Raw genomic sequence first — 10,903 nt, forward strand, 5'->3', positions numbered from 1 at the left:
CTCCCTTCCCATACCTCATGCCAGATCAAAACACAGGCATGTGGCTGTTAGTTCCGTCACCCCTGCCGGAACCACACACACCTCACGGTGTCCTGCCCCACTGCTCCGGCGGCAGAACACAGGGACCAGAGTCACAGAGAATCCAGGGCATCCCCCATGGCTCTTCCCTTGAGAAAAGGTTTCTTGTTTTGTTTGTTTGTTTGTTTTTGCAAATGAACAAACTTAATAGCCGCTCTAGATCTTAGGTGAACATTTTATTTTCCTCGAGGGATGTGTATTGATTGGATTTCCCCCCTGGAATACAGGTCTTTAGATCCAAAGGGAAAATAACAGCTCCCCCTCCCCAGCGCTGAAGGCCGCCAAGCTGTCCCCTGAGTTCAGCTCACAGGTGCCCAAGGCAGTTCCCCTACATCCACGCTCAATGCCGTAACTGCAGTCCAGGAATTGGTTTCATTTGGACCTCAGCACCCAGATGCCCTGTGGGCGACTTTCTTACTTGTCCAGGTAATCTACACCCACAGCAAGTTCTACCAGATCTTAGAAAGAAAAACCCCACCCATAATTAAACTGGAGAAGTAAGACTGACAACCATACAAAAGGATCTGAAATTCAGCTCAAGTTTTTTTTTTTAATAGAGGCATGTTTATTTATTTATTTATTTATTTGTTTGTTTGTTTTGTTTATACGAGCACTGGGTACAGTCAGAAGCGCGGGAGGGTGAGAGAATTCACCAGAGCCAGAGCGGGGAGCAGAGCAGGCAGAAGGACCAAGGTACACTGCTGAGGGGAGCAGCGGGCGGCAGGAGAGGTCTGCGCGCCATGTGGGACCCTCCTCCGGGGGCCGGGGAGCAGCCGGGGATCGAACTGGCGCCGCAGAGGCCACGGGCAACTTCGCAACCCAGCGCTCAACCGCTGCGCCACCGGGGAGGCCCCTGAAATTCAGCTCAAGTTCTAACATGAGGAGCAGGAGTTTTTCCACGGGGAGTTCTTAACTCCCATAAATTACAAGTTCTTCATCGACAACTGTTCATCAGACATGTGCCCTTCTGTGACGGCAAGGCACTCCTACTCAAATTAGCTTCCTAAAACATGGCAGGAAGAAAGAATTTAATTTCTATACTAGACTATGGCCCCCTCTCCCCACCTCAATTCTGAATTAAATAAAGAAATCGAGGTGCTGAAACCTGAATTCCTTGAGCAATTGGAGGCCAGGAAGGCGCAGGAGAGGGAAGGGACAGGAAGAGGACTAACTTGGCACGCATCATTCACTCCATCGTCATGACTATGTGGAGTAGCTATTATCCCCAATGAACAGAGGACAAAAACTGAGGTCCAAAAGATCAAGCAGTTTGTCCAAGGTCTTCCATAAAGTACCAGCTGGGGTTCCATGGCAGGGGAAGACTGACCTCTTGCTCCTCACCCAACTTCCCCTAACAGCTCTGGGTTCCCCAAGAGCACAAGTGAAGGCCTGTTGTTGACTCAGTGTTGACTCCCCAACATCTGAGCAAGTGCCTCGGCAGCAGGTGCACAGTAAGTGCCTGAGGAATGTAAGAATTAAAACACTGGTGGGGGCCTGCCCTGGTGGCGCAGAGGTTGAGCGCTGGGCTGCGAAGCTGCCCGCAGCTTCTACAGCACCGGTTCGATCCCCGGCCACCGGCAAGGGTCCCACGTGGCGCGACAGACCTCTCCTGTCGTGCCCACTGCTCCCCTCAGCAGTGTACTTCTTCGCAGTCTGTCTGTTCTGTTCCCTGCTGACTCTGGTGAATTCTCTCACCCTCCTGCGCTTCTGACTGTACCCAGTGCTTGTATAAATAAATAAATCTTTAAACAAACAAACAAATAAATAAATAAATAAAGCACTGGTGGGCCTCCCCAGTGGCACAGCGGATTGAGCACAGCACTGTGAAGCTGTCCGAAGCCTCTGCAGTGCCGTTCGATCCAGGCTGGCGGGGGAGAAACCCACATGGTGCAGCAGACCTTTCCTGTCTCGCCTGCTGCTCCCCTCAGCAGTGTATTTCGTCAGTCTTCCTATTCTAGTCCCCGCTCTGTCTCGGGTGAATCTTCTCACTGTCCCACGCATCTGGCCTGTACCCCAGTTCTTATATAAATAAATTAAAAAAAAAAACTTTAAAAAATAAAATAAAGGGCCTCCCCGGTGGTGCAGCAGTTGAGCGCTGGGTTGCGAAGCTGCCCGCGGCCTCTGCGGCTCCGGTTCGATCCCCGGCTGCTCCCCGGCCACCGGAGGAGGATCCCGCATGGCGCGCAGACCTCTCCTGCCGCCCGCTGCTCCCCTCAGCAGTGTACTTCGGTCCTTCTGCCTGCTCTGCTCCCCGCTCTGGCTCTGGTGAATTCTCTCACCCTCCCGCGCTTCTGACTGTACCCAGTGCATGTAAACAAAAACGAACAAACAAACAAACAAATAAATAAATAAAACACGCCTCTATTAAAATAAATAAATAAATAAATAAAATAAAATAAAACACTGGTAAACTCAGCAACACCCGATTCAAAACTGGGCAAAGGAATTACATTTGTATGTTTCTGAAGACATATCACTTCGTAGCTAATAAGCACATGAAAAGAGAGGAATGGGAGTTACTGTTTAAGGGGTTTAGAGTCTCAGGCTTGCAAGCTGAGCAGAAGATAGTGGCGGGAGGGCTGCGGAACTGTGTGCGTGGCTTTGCCACTGGGCCATGGTTTTGCACGTCAGCATGGTTAAGATGGCAAATCCCATATATATGCATTTTACCACAATAGACACAATTTTAAAAGAAAATAGGTATCTTTTTGTACACCCCTTTTTTCTAAAGACTTTATTTATCCATGCACACAAGAGCTGGGGTGCAGGCCAGAGGTGTAGGGTGGTGAGAGGATTCACCAGAGACAGAGTGGGGAGCAGAACAGACAGCTACAGAAATACACTGCTGAGGGGAGCAGCGGGTGAGACAGGAGGGGTCTGCTGCGCCATGTGGGTCAGCTCCCTGGCCGGGGATCAAACTCTTGCCACAGCGGCTGTGGACAGCTTCACAGCGCTAAGACTTAACCCCTTGCATCACTAGGGACGCAGGATGAAGCTGAGGACATTATGCTAAGTGACATAAGCCAGTCTCAGAAAGACAAACAGCGTATGGACACCCTTTTTATCCTAAATGGTAATACGCTATTGTTCTGCAGTTTGCTTTTATACTTACATTTTGAAGGAAAGCAAAAAGGCTATAGATATATGCTCCAAAGCTAGACAGGTGACCAACAAGGTGCTCAGCATCACTAGCCCACAGGTAAGTGCACATCAAAACCACGCTCTACACTTTGCCCCCACTAGGTGAACTGTAATAAGAAGACAATGAGGGCTGGCAAGGATGTGGGAAAACTGGAAGCTCACTCACTGCTGGTGGTATAATCACTTTAGAAAACAGTTTGCAGATCCTCAAAAAGTAGAGTTCCTGGAAGATCTGGTAATTCTAGGTATACAGGTGCCCAAGATAAATGAAAACGTATGTCCACACAGAGTCCCATACAAACGTTCGCAGCCACGCTGCTCACAACAAGCAGGAAAGTGGGAAAACCTGAATGCTCCTCAGGTGATGAACAAACCCGAAGTGGTCTGTACATATAAGGGAACGTGGTCCGACAATGAGCAGGGGTGAGGCACTGGGGTGTGGAGCAATGTGGATGGGCCTTGAGAACACTGTGCTAAGCCAAAGAAGTCAATTCTAGTACAGGCTCCTATTTAGGGGAAATGTCCAGAATCGGCAAACCATAGAGCCAGGGAGTGGGGCTGGGAGTCTAGAACTGGGGGAGCTGGTGGGAGGAATGAGGAATGATAACTGACATTCTTTTCAGCATGAAGAAAACACTTGGCATCACTGGTAGTGATTGCACAACTCTGCAGAAAAGAGAACAGGTAGACCCAGCTTACCACCGACAACCAGGTATTTTTGAACAAACATTAGAAAAAAGACGTGTGGGGCCTCCCTGGTGGTGCAAGGGGTTAAGACGCAACCTATGAAGCTATCAGCAGACACTCAGCACTTAATCCCTGGCCAGGGAGCAACCCACATGGTGCAGCAGACCTCTCCTGACTCGCCCGCTGCTCCCCTCAGCAGTGTACTCTGGTCAATCTGCCTGTTCTGTTCCCCAATCTGTCTCTGGTGAATCCTCTCACCCCCACACCTCTGGCCTGTACCCCAGTTCTTGTATGCACAAATAAATCTTTAAAAAAAAAGAGAGAGAGAGAAAACATGCAGAAAACTCAGTGATTACCAGTAAGATGGCCTCCTTGTCAGGGCAGGAAAGCCTCTGCTTGATACAAACCCACATTCTTAGCTTTTATTGCCTGCCTTCAAACTACAGAACAGCACACGATCTGCTCTTAGCTCAAGGAGCTTGCTCTGCACCCGGTGGCTTCGCCGGTCTGACTAGAATGTCTTATCTGAGCTGTCCCTGCCCAGAAACCCGAGCGCCCCATCTATGTCAAACACAAGGGCTAATTTGCTCAGAATGCTGCCCTCCCATGACACACCCAGGCAAGTGAGGGGGTCACCTTCCATCTGAGCTCACGCCTGACCCACCTCGTACCCCACATGGCCTTCACAGCTCTCAAAAAGTGTTTGATAAGTTGGCATTTCTGGGGCTTTCTCCCACCCGCTAAACACTTGCCAACCATCACACATCTGAAAAGCTTTACTATGCATGTAACCATGCTATAGATGAAGCCAGGGGGGCCTCCCCTGGTGGCGCAGCAGTTGAGCTCTGGGCTGCGAAGCTGCCCGAAGCCTCTACAGCGCCGGTTCGATCCCTGGTTGCCAGCGAGGGTCCAACATGGCGCGACAGACCTCTCCTGCAGTGACAGACTTCTCCTGCCGCGCCCGCGGCAGTGTATTTCTTCATCAGTCTGCCTGTTCTGTTCCCCGCTCTGGCTCTGGTGAATTCTCTCACCCTCCCGCGCTTCTGACTGCACCCAGTGCTTGTATAAATAAATAAATAAATAAATAAATCTTAAAAAAAAAAAAAAAAGGAAGCCAGAGGACCCCCACAGGCAGTCACTGACACAGGACTGGCCTTTCCTGTGCCCATCTTCCCTTGGTATCTGAAAGTGCTCCCGGCTCCCTCAGCACTAGTGTTTCAACTGCACAGGGACCTAGAGATCTCCAGGTCAGGAGGCTGAAACATGAGGCCTTTCACCAGCACAGCAACCCCAGGGGTGGACCGGGCAGGTCTCATCCCCATTTTACAGAATGAGAAGCAGAGTGAGAGGCTGAATAACTTGCTCACGTCCACATGACTCACAGAGGTGGGGCTGAAGGCAATCCAGGACCTCAAACTTCTTTTTTTTTAAAAGATTTGTTTATACATAGAAGAGCTGGGGTGAAGGCCAGAGGTGTGGGGGGGTTGGGGTGGTGAAAGGATTCACCAGAGACAGAGTGGGGAGCAGAAAAGGCAGACTGACTGAAATACACTGCTGAGGGGAGCAGCAGGGAGACAGGAGAGGTCTGCTGTGCCATGTGGGTTGCTGCCTGGCCAGCCAGGGATTGAACTCATGCTGCAGAGGCTGTGGATAGCTTCATGGTGCTGTGCTTAACCCCTTGCGCCACCAGGGAGGCCCAGGACCTCAAACTACTTAATAGTAGTTCTGATTCCCCACATTTGTTTGCTGAGACAATTTCCAGTGAAAATATGCTCTTAATTACTTAAAAACAGAAATGCAGAACTAAATATATATTTTTAAGTATAAAGAAAAAAAAGACTGGAAGAATATATATTAAGATACTGAAATGATCTCCCCTGGACAGTAGGATTTTAGAGAATTTGGGTTTTTTTGTTTGTGTATTTTATACCTTCTGCACTGACTCCACATAAGAGACTAATATGTTATTAAAATATAAATCCAGGGCCTCCTTGGTGGCACAAGGGTTGAGACACAACCTATGAAGCTATCTGCACCCACTGCAGCACAAGTTCGATCCCCGGGCAGGGTGCTACCCACATGGTGCAGCAGACCTCTCCTGACTTACCCGCTGCTCCCCTCAGCATGTATTTCAGTCAATCTGCCTGCTCTGTTCCCCGCTCTGTCTCTGGTGAATCTTCTCACCCCCTGCACCTCAGGCCTGTACCCCAGCTCTTGTATGCATAAATAAATAAATCTTCTTAAAAATATATAAACACATTGTGAAAATAGTATAATAAAGAAAAAATAAACCTGAGAACTTAAAAAAACCAAAAGATTAAATGGAAAACATTTTCTAAAATCTAAGTTTGACTCTGATACTAGATTCCCACAGTAACAACCTAATCAAGCCACAAATGCCTTATAACAGTAATAAACAATAGGGGTTCACTTTTTTCTAGTCATCCATATATAAAAGAAACTTAGTGACAAAAATTTTCAATCACCCAGGGTGTAAATAATTCCCTACCTATAAAGTTTGCTTATTGTATTGTGTGGAAAAGAAAAGTATAAATAGGTTTCCCTATTTATTTCCTCCCTTAAGGTGTTAGAACATAATATTTACAGTAAGAAATCATTCTAAGGGGGCCTCCCTGGTGGCGCAAGGGGTTAAGCACCGCACTATGAAGCAATCCGCAGCCTCTGCAGCACAAGTTCGATCCCCGGCCAGCCAGAGAGCAGCCCACATAGTGAAGCAGACCTCTCCTGACTCACCCGCTGCTCCCAAGCAGTGTATATCAGTCAATCTGCCTGTTCTGTTCCCTACTCTGACGCTGGTGGATCCTCTCACTGCCCGCACCTCGGGCCTGTACCCCCATTCTTGTGTGCATAAATAAATAAATATTTAAAAGAAAAAAAGAAATCATTCTAAGGAGTAAATCTGTTAAAAAGAGAAAACTGAAGGTCAGAAGATTTGATTTAAACATTTTTAGGAAAAATATCACTAATATATCTTATCTTTCCTAGAAAAGGAGAGGAAAAATATGTCAAGTATCTCAGGGTATTAACTAGGGGTTTATAGTTATGGGGGGGAAATCTCATAAAGTTGCCTTCCCTTTATACATCAAACCCAAATTTTGGATGATTTGCACATCCTGAACATCTGGATCTTCAGGCCCTTCAGAGAAGATAGAGTAAATTAAGGACTCGGCAATTTTAAGCATAAAAAATAGAGCTAAAACTGGGATCTAATCCAAGCTATACTTAGACATAAGAAGGAAAAGTATAGAAATACCAAACGACTAGTCAGAAGGATGTTCAACCTTATGCTTATATAAAACACTAGGGCAGGAAAGCATCGGCCTATAATCTCATTCAGATTCCTGAGAAGAGGTACAGGAAACACATTTCCCCAGGGAAAGAGACACCAGAAAGGGCTCCTAATAGGGATTCTGTGATAGAACTGCTTCCTCTGTTCAAAGATTCAGCAAGAACCACAAGAAGACAATTAAAAAAACAGACCCACCCATTGAGTTAGTGCCGGTGGAATCTGTCCTTCTGGAAGTGCCAGATGGAGATTAAAAAAAAATAAATAAAGCTCTCCATCACTGTGGCCAAGATTCCTTGGTACTCGATGCCAGGGCCAGGACATTAACTCACATGTCCTAGCCAAATTCAAGGTTGGTTAATTACAGCCTGCCAACTTCCCCCTCCACCACCCTCCATCCCCCAAAAAAGGCCTCTTCTGGTCCCGACTGAAATCTGAAGGGGTCACTCTTCCTTGAAATTCTTGTCTACTACCATCTGTCAATATGTTTTCCCTTAGAAGTACACTGGGACTCAAATGCTAATCTAAAGCATATGGATTCTTTAAGCTCTATCTACATGGGAAGCATACACTGTGTTTATTAAAAATATATAAGATGCTGTAATAGCTGAAAGCCTCTCTAAAGAGTTCTCTAAAAAATTCATAGACAGGGTAATATGGACACTGATTTCCAACTAATACTGAAGAGATGTATATAAAGGTTTGTATTCAACACAGATTTTGAACCATGAGATTTTTAAGACTAAAAAGGAAGGCTTTACTGCTAGGAGCACAATTCCAGGAAGCAGCTATATCTGCAAATGCCAGCGACATGGCCTCCCAGGGCCGAGCAAAGACCCTACAGATAGAAAAGCATACACTAAATAGCAAGTCTGGACATCCATTGGCCCAGCCTTTGCGCCAGCCCTTTACATAAGATTTCATGGCCAACATTCTCTGGGCATGACCTAGAATCAAATATACTAGAGTTCATATTTCTGTATTCATCGGTTGTGTGGCCTTTCGGCAACTAATGAAATTCTTGGAGCCTCAGCCTTGCTCCCACCCCTTCCCACCCCCATCTTCAATGTTTTCTTCATCAAAATCACTAATAACATGCTCTAAAGTGGTTCTGTGTATTTCACCGTTTTAAGATATTTTAAGTATGTCTTTCAAGGAATGTGACCTGTCTGTCCTGGGTGACCTGCCCCTCCTACCCCGCCCCTCTGGAGATGTACATTCCCTCAATTGCTCTTGATTATGCAAAAGTCACACACTGGGAAGACTTCTTCTGCCAACCTTTTTAAATTTCCCACTATAACTCTTGACCCCAAAACTTCATATTCCCCTTCCCTATTTTTTTTTCTTACTATATATCACTTTCCAACACAAAGTAAATTTTGTTAATTTATGTACTGTCTGCCTCCCTTCGAGACAGCAGGGATTTCGCTCTGTTTTATTCACTGCTGTATATAGACCAGCACCCAGAAGAGCGCTTGGCACACAGTAGGCGGTCAGTAAATATTTGCTGAATGAATACTGAATACCAAATAAGGCCTAATGATGGCTCCTAATGCACAGAGGGATACACCAGACCCCACAAGCTGCCTGTGGTGAGAATATCATAACACTTCAAAAATAACATCCGGGAGAAACCACAGACTTGCCATAACTTGCCATAACAATATCCATTCTTTAAATCAAAGAAGAACACACTTGATCTCCCACCTCATTTGTACAAGGAAGGGAGGAAAGAAGCTGATAATTCCAGTAAATTGGAAAGTTAAATGAGGTGAAGAGTCTCACTTTAGTTAACATTGTACAAACTTTTCTTTTAATACTAACAAATATTAAGCTACCTTCCTGTGACTTTACTATATTACCTTCTGCTTTTTTGTTTAGCCCGGACTTCAATGAAACCGAGTTTTGACACTTACGGACATCATATTTTCAATTGACTAAATATGTACTAAGTATAAGGGACACTCCTACAGAGAACACTACAAAGTGAAATACAAGGTTCTTACCATACGCATTGCCAGAGTACACAGACACACACAAATATATATAAACAGGGAAGACCAGAAGTGTATCTGCAAATAATAAATGAATACCAGACAACCAACATGTGACCAATTCAACAGTGCCTACATTTCTTTGTATGGGGCACTACAAGAGGGCCAATTCATCTCTTTACACCATCCACTGGGTTTAGAATCCCAACAGAAACAGTACTTAAAAAGCAAGAGTCAAACGTTAGCAGGTTAAGTTCACATACTGTTATGGGCCACACGGGATGCAACAGAATCAACGGGAAACAACCTTTAACATACAGAAGGGCACCAAATTCTAAATGACACTGTGCTCAGTGCATGTGGGAGCTTAAGCAACTGCTAGAAAAGCAGGGATGGGCTGGCACTTCATCTGCAGACAGACAGAACATCCATGCGGGTTCCACCCAGTTCAGTTTCTTGCCCCTTTGCCCTAGGCCTCCTGGGAAGCCAACATGAACACGATCACTTTCTCTCTGGAACCTCAAAAACCAGGCACCAACCCCTGGCAACCAATCACCTTCTTCCTTTGCTCCAATAAAAGTCAGCTTGCTTCCTGCCAGAAGCTGACCTTATAAATTAATAACTAAGCACCTGAAGTCCTAATACCTGAGTTCAGGCCCTGACAGCAGCACATACAGGCTGTGTGACCCTGGACAAGGAACTTGCCTTTGCCCCACCTCCCCTGTAAAACGGGGTAATGACAGCACCCTCGCTGGGGTAGGCTGATCGGTGAGATAAAATACACACAAACTTGCCGACAGCCTGACCACAAGAAGCTGCCATTAATGTTGTTCTTTCCAGAGGAAAAAACACCCCAAGGCCCAGGCGCCAGATTCTTACCAAAGGTTATCATTAAAGCCGAAAGTCCAAGACACACACGCTGGTGGGAACCGCAGGTCACGGCGACAGCAGCGACGCAGTCGGTCGGCCGGAGGGATCCCCTTCAGGGCAGCGCCCCGGGTCCTCGCGGGGCGCCTGGGCTGGGCGTCCTACCCGAGACAGGGGGGAGGCGAGGTTGCCCGATCAAAAAGATTTTTTCCAACAGCAGAATTTTCTCCACCCTCCTTTTTAAAAGCGGTAATTGCAGCCCAAGTTTTACTAAAAACAGGTATCTCCGCCGATGGCAGAACCGAACGTGCAATTTCCCCCGCCGAAGAGGGGGGGCCGGCGGGGGGGCGCGCGCGCTGCCAGATGGAAAAGCCCCGTGAAGTGGAGCGACAGCCGCGTCCGGGGCTGACCCCCAAACCGAAATCGGGGTGTTGAGGCCCGGGACGTCCCCATCGGGGGAACCCGAAGCCTCTGCCTTCAAAGCGGCCTCGGCACGGGTGTCAACCGCCTGCGCGGCCCCCCCAGCCCCCCTCCCCGGCGGAGGCTCGGTCACGCGGCGGCGGAGCCGTTCCAGAGCCCCGGCCCCCGGCCCCCGCTTCTCCCCGATCCCGGCCGGCGCGGGCGGGGCCGCAGCTCGGCTGCCCAGGCCCCAGGCCCGGCCGCGGGCGCGAGGAGGCCCCGGCCCGGCGCCCCCGCTTCCGGCGCGCGCCCCGGGCAACAGGTCGGCCCGGCCGGGCGGCGGGGCTCCGCGGCCGCACCTCGCAGGGCCGGGCCGGCCGAGGCCGCGGCGGGCGCGGGGCGCGGGCCCGGGAGCCCGAGCTCCATCCCG

The 10,903-nt window shown here is 48.2% G+C and overlaps 1 protein-coding gene across 1 annotated transcript in view; it reads right to left on the reverse strand.

Moving 5' to 3' along the window:
- CLIP1 (CAP-Gly domain containing linker protein 1) overlaps nt 1-10,545 on the reverse strand; it is a 94,512-nt gene extending 83,967 nt beyond the window's left edge. The window contains exon 1 of the mRNA XM_054695378.1: nt 10,087-10,545. The gene's annotated coding sequence lies outside the window, so the exon portion shown is untranslated. The remainder of the gene's footprint in view (nt 1-10,086) is intronic.
- Nucleotides 10,546-10,903: the final 358 nt, after the last annotated feature.

Source organism: Talpa occidentalis, unplaced genomic scaffold, assembly GCF_014898055.3.
Source record: "Talpa occidentalis isolate TD23 unplaced genomic scaffold, MPIMG_talOcc4v2.1 talOcc4.14, whole genome shotgun sequence".
In the NCBI taxonomy this organism is placed as follows: Eukaryota; Metazoa; Chordata; class Mammalia; order Eulipotyphla; family Talpidae; genus Talpa; species Talpa occidentalis.